The sequence below is a fragment of the Macaca nemestrina genome, chromosome 9, assembly GCF_043159975.1.
Source record: "Macaca nemestrina isolate mMacNem1 chromosome 9, mMacNem.hap1, whole genome shotgun sequence".
Taxonomy (NCBI): Eukaryota; Metazoa; Chordata; class Mammalia; order Primates; family Cercopithecidae; genus Macaca; species Macaca nemestrina.
Genome location: NC_092133.1, coordinates 76,246,078 through 76,253,980, shown reverse-complemented (window position 1 = coordinate 76,253,980; position 7,903 = coordinate 76,246,078).

The following is a 7,903-nucleotide window of genomic DNA, read 5'->3' as shown; positions in this document are numbered from 1 at the left end:
AAGTATTCTCGTCTCCGTAAAGCGCCCTCTCCTGAGTGTAGTGGAGAGGTTTTATAATGCGAGGGTGAAAACTTTCAAAGTAGAAACCTGTCATTTCTTTATATTTGGACAATCATAAGCACTTTAAGACCCTTTCTGGTTTGGGTAAATCAAAGATCTGCACAAGACACATTTTACAAAACAAAGGACAATACAGTCCTCATTCACATCTTGGTCTTGTCACTCCTAGTGACTCCTGCATTGCAAACATCCCAGCAGGGTGCAGCCCTTTATTCTTTCATCCCGGGGGCTTCTTGGGCTCCCATACTCTGATTGGACTCAGACTCCCTGGAGGCTGCTCCCAAGAGCAGAAGATACAGATGACTCAGAAGTTCCTAAAAAGTCACCAAACCAGATGACATAAAACTCAGATTACATTTCACTTTTGTTTTGTTTTGTTTGAGACAAAGGTCTCACTGTCACCCAGGCTGGAGTGCAGTAGGGCGATCTTGGCCCACTGCAATCTCCACCTCCTGGGCCCAAGCGATCCTCCCATCTCAGCCTCTCCACTAGCTGGGACTACAGGCAGCGCCACCAGGTCCGCCGAATTTTTTTTTTTTTAATTTCTGGTAGAGACGGGGTTTCTCTATGATGCCCAGGCTGGTCTCAAACTCCCAGACTCAAGCAATCTGCCCCTCTCGGTCCCCCCAAAATTCTGGGATTACATGGGTGAGCTGTGTAATTTCACGCCGCGTGACACGGCCCAAGGGAAAGGAAGAAACCCCGCGGGTCCAGCGTCTACTCACAAGGCTGGATTGGTGGTTGGGAAACCCCAGCAGGAGAAGCGTTAAGAGCAGTCACCTCACTCGCAAGGCGTCCTCTCAGGGCGTCCTGAGGCGGCCAGGACAGAGGTGGGGCGGCTTAGGGTTGGGGGAGGGAAGGGGAAGGGGATGGGGTGGGATCAAAGCTGGGGAGTGGGAGGGAAGGATGGGGAGGGGAGGGGAGGGGAGAGGAGGGGAGGGAAGGGAAGAAGGGCTGTTTGGCACCTGAAGGAGGAGGAGAAAGGTGTCTGGGAAAGGATCCGGTTCAAACTAAATCCTCAAGCGTTGGTGGGAGGCTCAGCTACAGGTCAGGGGGAAAGTCGATCAGCGGAGCAGCAGGAGGCGCGGGGCAGAAGAGCAGGAGGCTCAGGAGCAGCTGGAGGGAGACCAGGGCTCTGGCTTCCGCCATCCCTTCTCCTGTCTGGGCGCTGCCTAAGCAATCCTGGGGCTTTATATTCCCTCTCCACCAATCCCCTGCCTTGGTACGTGGTGCCTCACAGTGGACATTTCAGGTGTCGGCGTGTTCTTCCAACGCCCCCTTCCCCACCTGAGCCCCACAACCGGCATCCCAAGGACAGGTCCTCTCTGGAATATTTGCAGACCTTCTGATTTCTGGTCTTCCCCAACCCAGCTTCCTGTCCCTGCTTCTAGGCAGCTCTTTCCTTCCTGAGCTCTCAGGGTTCCTCGTGGTCAATCCTGGCTGCAAAACATGAAAAACGAATGATGGCAGGAAGGCAGGAAGAACCTCATAGACAAGCAGCGTGGGAGGCTCCACAGCCCCCTCTCAGCAATGCATGTACCAAGCAACAAAACACCAGTAGGTTGTAGAAGGTCCGAATAGTAAACCATTTCCATCACATCCATGTAGCCATCCATCCCTGTATATTGGGAATGAATGTTGGAGATACATTCATTTACATACATGGTACATTTACAAAAATTAACCCTACTTACTTTGTTCATCAAGCAAATCTCAATCTATTTCAGAGAAATCAAATCACATAGCATGTTTCTGATCATATAATTGTGCTGGAAGTGAATGATAAAAAGCTAACCACAAATTCTCACATGCCTTGGAAATTCAAAGTGTCCTTAAAAGTAAAAGGTGAAGCCAGCTGGACTTCCTGGGTGAGTGGGGACTTGGAGAGCTTCTGTGCCCAGGTAGAGGATTGTAAATGCACCAATCAGTACTCTGTAAAAATGCACCAGTCAGTGCTGTGTGTCTAGCTAAAGGATTATAAATGCACCAATCAGTACTCTGTAAAAATGCACCAATCAGTGCTCTGTGTCTGGCCAGAGGATTGTAAATGCACCAATCAACACTCTGTAAAATGGACCAATCAGCACTCTATAAAATGGACCAATCAGAACTTTGCAAAATGGACCAATCAGCAGGAAGTGGGCGGGGACAAATAAGGGAATAAAAGCTGGCTAGCCCCCCCAGCCAGCAGCTGCAATACCCTTCCACCGTATGGAAGCCTTGTTCTTTTGCTTTTCACAATAAATCTTGCTGCTGCTCACTCTTTGGGTCCACACCACCTTTATGAGCTGTAACTCTCACCACGAAGGTCTGCAGCTTCATTCCTGAAGTCAGTGAGACCAGGAACCCACTGGGTGGAACAAGCAACTCCGGACGCACCACCGTTAAGAGCTGTAACACTCGCTGTGAAAGTGTGCGGCTTCACTCCTGAAGTCAGCAAGACCACGAACCCACCGGAAGGAAGAAACTCCAGACACATCTGAGCATCTGAAGGAACAAACTCCAGACACGCCATCCGAAATTCCCAGTTCTACTTTGTGGCACAAGGTTGTGTGGTCTTAAATCATCCCTAATCTACCTAGGCATTTTAACATCTGAAACGGGGTAATGATGTCACTTATCTATGTCATCTTACTGTCTGTGAGCGTGGACTTTAATTTTTAAACCCTAATGTGGGGAAGAAAACAAGATGACTCTCATGATTGACCTCCCGGGGATGTCCAAGGAATCTGTGTATTTCAAGAGACAAAGTTCATCAGCTTCCTCTCCTGGGGGATTTGGCCACAACACCCAGAGGCCTTGGCAGCACCAGGAGTGATGGGTGGGGAGTGTCAAGCAGGTGGGCAGGACCCAGGGGCCTGGTGACCAGGAGAGACACCCCGACTGGCCATCAGCTTTCCTGGCCTTGTCCTCAGCTAAACTTCCTAAAGGCCTTCTTCTGCCTAATCACACAGAGTATGACCAAACTCACTCAGGCCTCTGGCAGCCTAAAACCACTGCTCTAAATCCCTTCACCATTTATGATGACACGAAGTTATTGTAAACAGGAAATATTATATCACCATTGTAAATGGAAAGCCAGTGCCTTTACCATAAATAAACAAACACTAAGAAACAAGCAAAACAAAACAAAAACAGGGACAACAAAACAATGGAATTAAATTCTATTTGTGTGCTGTCACCTGCATAAAGAGCCCCGGATTTGAGTTGTCTCAGTTGTAAAAGGAAAGACCAAGTAAGGGGAGTTGAAGTCAGATTAGCCCAAAAGTGAAGGGGAGACCCGTGATGTCCATAAAGTGTTGCGGGGTCACCTTGATTATAGCCCAAGCAGAGAGAGGGAAGGGAAGGAGAAGTGAACGGTTTGGACCTTCAGACAAGGAGAAGCCATTCATGTAGCTCAGGAAACACCTCCTCAAAGCCAAAGTCAACCTCCCTTGCAGGTGGGCCCTTCTTGGTCCCTTGGAGGCTTGACCAGGAGCCCTTGGCAGGACGAGGCACCTTGGTTGTGAGACCAGCTTTGCTGGTGACCAGCTGTGCAACCTTGGGCTGGATTCCTTCTGTACAACTGGAGAGCTAATGGCTGTGTGCAAAGACTGTCAGAAGACAGCAGGAAGTGGTTGAGCAGCTGTGTACCTGAGCATTGTAACCTCCCAGGGGCATCTGTCTTCCCAGAACTGGCACCCTTGGAGGTCCTTGGCCACTAAAGGCAGTGATGATGAAAACCACAGCCCCTCTTGTCACCACTGTGCTAAGCACAGCACTTCGCAGGTGTCATCTCCTGAGATCCTGAAGTACCATCACTGTCCCCTTGCACAGATGGGGATCTAGGTTCAGAGTGGTTGGGGGAGGGGGTGTATCCAGGCAGAGAAACAGATCTGGGGGAACTTGATTCTCGGAGGGGACATTAAGAGAAGGGGAAGCTAGGGCTGGAGACTCCCCAGGAAGATGGGGCCACAGAGATGCTTTGCCCAGGACCCAGCGTTGCCCTGGTCAGCCCTGCTCAGATGAGGCCCAACCAGGTGGCTGTGTTCCCAGCCCAGTGTCTCCACCTGTGAGTGAGCGTCAGTCATTGCGGTGATGATGGCGATATAGAATGTTCCTCATAGCATTACTGTGAGGCAGAGAGCACCAGCCCACTCAGGCACAGGACATGGTCCTGGGGGCACATCTGTCTTTCTCTCTTGACCTCTAGATCTACTAAGCACCATGCAACACCCCCACTCTAAGCATACCCAGACAGGGTCCCCGGCCCAACCTTGTGCCCCTGTTCCCAGAGTCACCCAACCCTGGCCTCTCTCTGGCATCTTAGGACCCAGGCACAGCACTTCTGTAGGCCCTGGAGGGGGCACATCCCCAGCCTGAGTTTGAAACCTGGAAAATACTTTCTTCCAAGAGAGCTCAGAAGGGCCAGGTCATGCCTGGGTCTGTTCTCTCCACTGGCCCCAGGAGTGCCCTCCGGAGTGCCACCTCTGGTTGTACTGTGGGCTGGGGTCTGGGAGTGTGTGCATGTTTGGGTGTGTAAATCTGCATGTAAGCGTCTGTGCGTCTGAGTGCCTGTGTCTGTGATTATGTCTCTGTGTCGCTGTCTCTGGATGGCTCTGTGTTTTTCTCTATCTTTGTATGCATTTGGGTGTCCTTTTTTCTTGAGTGTGTGTTGGTTGTGCAAATCTGTGTTTGTGTTTCTGATTGTGTAATGTGTGTGTCTCTGGCGTGTGTGCCCCCTGTGGGAGTGTCGGTGTATGTCTGGCTTCTGTGTCTTTATGTGTTGAGGTGTGTGCGTGTGAATTTGCTTCTCCTTTGGGTGCCCTTGATTGTGTCTGTATTTGTGTGTTTATTTTTCTCATAGTGTCTGTGTTCTAAGTCTGATTCTCTGCCTGTAGGTCTGTGCCAGTCTGTGTGTGCATGTGTGTGTGCACGTGCGCATGTGGGTGTCCATTGTGTGTAGAGTCAGCCCTGTGGGGCTGTGTCTCATGGTTCTGTGTATCTGTGTCCTCCTGGTGTGTGTGTGTGTGCCTGTCCATGGGCCATACACCTGAGTGCCCAGGTGAAGCTGGGGCAGTTCTGTGCCTCTGTACCTCTGTGCTTGTGGTATCTGTTTATTTCCCTGTGAATTCCTGGTTGTGCACCTTGGAAGTTGGCAGTCACAGAGAGGCCTCTGCAATGCTGACCACCAGAGGTGGATGGGAAGTGGACAGTATGTGCTTCTCTCATCCCCAGGCTGGGCCTTCTCTGCCTCCTGCTTTTCTGAGCCTCTGGTGGCCCCCTGGTGGTCCCCCTTAGGTCCCAAGGAGGGATGGCATGAAAGAGTCAGGTCACAGGACTGTGACCAGGGGTGTGAGGAGGACTCTGGGTCCCCAGAGAGGGTTATGTTGAAAGAAGGAAGATTGTCTGTGGTGGGGGGATTCTGGGTTGGAGGGACCCTGGGCCCTGGGAGGGTGAATGAGTGGGGTCCTCTAGGAAGGGCTCAGGGACAGAGCTCCTGGGTCACTGGGAAGTTCTGATGTGTAGGTGCCTACAGGGGATAGCTAGGGGCAGGGCTCCTAGGCCCCAGGAAGGGCTAGAGGAGTGCTGGGTGCCCAGAGGCTGAGGCCCTCACTCACACATGCCAGGTTTAGGCTGGGGCACATGTGCACATGGGCATTATTGGGGGACACAAAGGACCATTGGGTGGGGGAGGCAGAGGTGGTCTGGCAGGCAAGTATAGTCCCCAGGCCAAGGCTGACCACCCTGGACATCTGGCTGCCCTGGCCTTGCGGGGGCCTCGCTCCTGCGCACAGGCAGGTGCCTGGAGCCACATGGGGTGCACCTCCTGGACCCCTGTGTCCCGGCCATTGAAGGGTGCTTAGGGCTACCCTGAGAAGCTGGTGCCAGGAGGGAGAATCTGGTCCCAAGATATTTCAGGTTGTGGATTAGGGAGAATTACAGGGGGAGGGCATTTAACACAGGTTCATTCCCAGAATAAATGCTCCACACAGGGTATTGTCGAAATTAGTATTTTATTACCTGCAACTCCAATCTGAGTACTCACCTGGGAAATTCTAAAGACACAGAGAGGACTTGGAGGAAGCAGAGTAACTGAATGTAATTTAAAAGAACAAAAACAGGCCGGATGCGGTGGCTCACTCCTGAAATCCCAGCATTTTGGAAGGCTGAGGCGGGTGGATCACCTGAGGCCAGGAGTTCAAGACCAGTCGGGCCAACATGGTGAAACTCTATTTCTACTAAAAATACAACAATTAGCTGGGCTTGGTGATGGACACCTGTAGTCCCAGCTACTCAGGAGGCTGAGATGGGAGAAGGGCTTGAACCCGGGAGGCGGAGGTTGCAGTGAGCCAAGATTGTGCCACTGCACTCTAGGCTGGGTAACAAGAATGAAACTCTATCTCAAAAAAAAAAAAAAGAAAAGAAAAGAAAAAGAAAAAGAAAAACATTGGAAATGTGGCACTCCTGATACTTTTCCAAATCAACCCTCTCTATGTCCCATCATCACCCCGCCCTAGTGGGGAGACTGAAGTGGCCAGGGATTTGCCCAAGGTGCACAGTGGGTTCCAAGTTCACTGCTGATTACATCTGACCAAGCTCCCTTTCCGAAGTTCACCTTGTTTAATCTTTCCAATGACGGTTTTCAGCAGCTCCAGGACAAACCCCACCTGGTTAAGTATAAGGGAAATCTACAGTGACTTAGTCCTGTTGTCATTTCCTGCCAATTCCCCACCCTCCTCCTCTGCCTATCTACAGTCTCCCACACAGGCTGACACCATATGGTGGCCTTAATGGAAGCCACCGAGTGTGTCAGGTTCTCCCCTTGGCCCTCTAAAGGTGGATGTAACCATGTGCTGTGACTCAGGAACTGTGAGTGGAAGTGAAGCGTGTCACCTCAAGACAGAAGAGTTGGGAACCATTGAGACTGGCCACCCTCTCCTCCATCTCTTAGAGCAGCTGACAGGTTCTGCATGGAGGCTGCTCCTTTATCCTGTTGGTGGATGAGGGGATGTGAAGCACAAGGCCCAGCAGAGCCATGGTGGACGTGCAGCATGAGCAGGATAAGAACCTTCAGTGTTGTAAATTTCCATCGTCTGGGGCTGTTTGTTACTTACAGTGATATCTAGCCCATTGTAGCAGGCATGCACCATCTATTTCATGGTCTGTGAAGCAGACTAGCCTATCCTCCAAACATGACTGGTTGTCAGACACAGGTAGGTTTCAGTTTCAGCTCTTCCTCTTATTGACTGCAACCTTGGGCATTTGACTTTGAGTCTCTGAGCCTCAGTTTTGTTTTTGTAAAATGGTTTGCTATGCTATCTCAGGTTGAGGAGAAGATTTAATGAAATAAAAATGCATGTAAAGCATTGAGCCCAGGGCCTGGCACACACAGTGAGTACTCAATCAGTGTTAGCCATGTAGTTTCACAATGTGTATTCACTGTCAGTACTCAGACAATGTAGTAAAGTATTACAAAGCAGTAAGTGTTCACTTTTTGGCATATGTATCTCTTTGCACTTTATTGTCAAACAGATAATGCCACGTATACTTTTTCAAAGTATAATTTTTTTCTCTTAATATGTGTTGAGATGTATGTTAAATATAAAAAAATCTGAATCATTATTTTAAATTGCAGGATTATATTCAATTTTATGAAAACTTTATTTCTCTATTGTTTGACTTTTTGTAGGTTGCACAAGGCATTGAATTAAAATAAGCATATCAGAATGAATTGCATTTATAAAGATAAATATCATTCTATTAATTTTTGTTTGTTATATGTATGTATATATATTTTCAGTTGCAAAACAGAACATATTTCTTCCCATGAATCGTGTTAGAAAAAGTTTGGAAGCTGCTG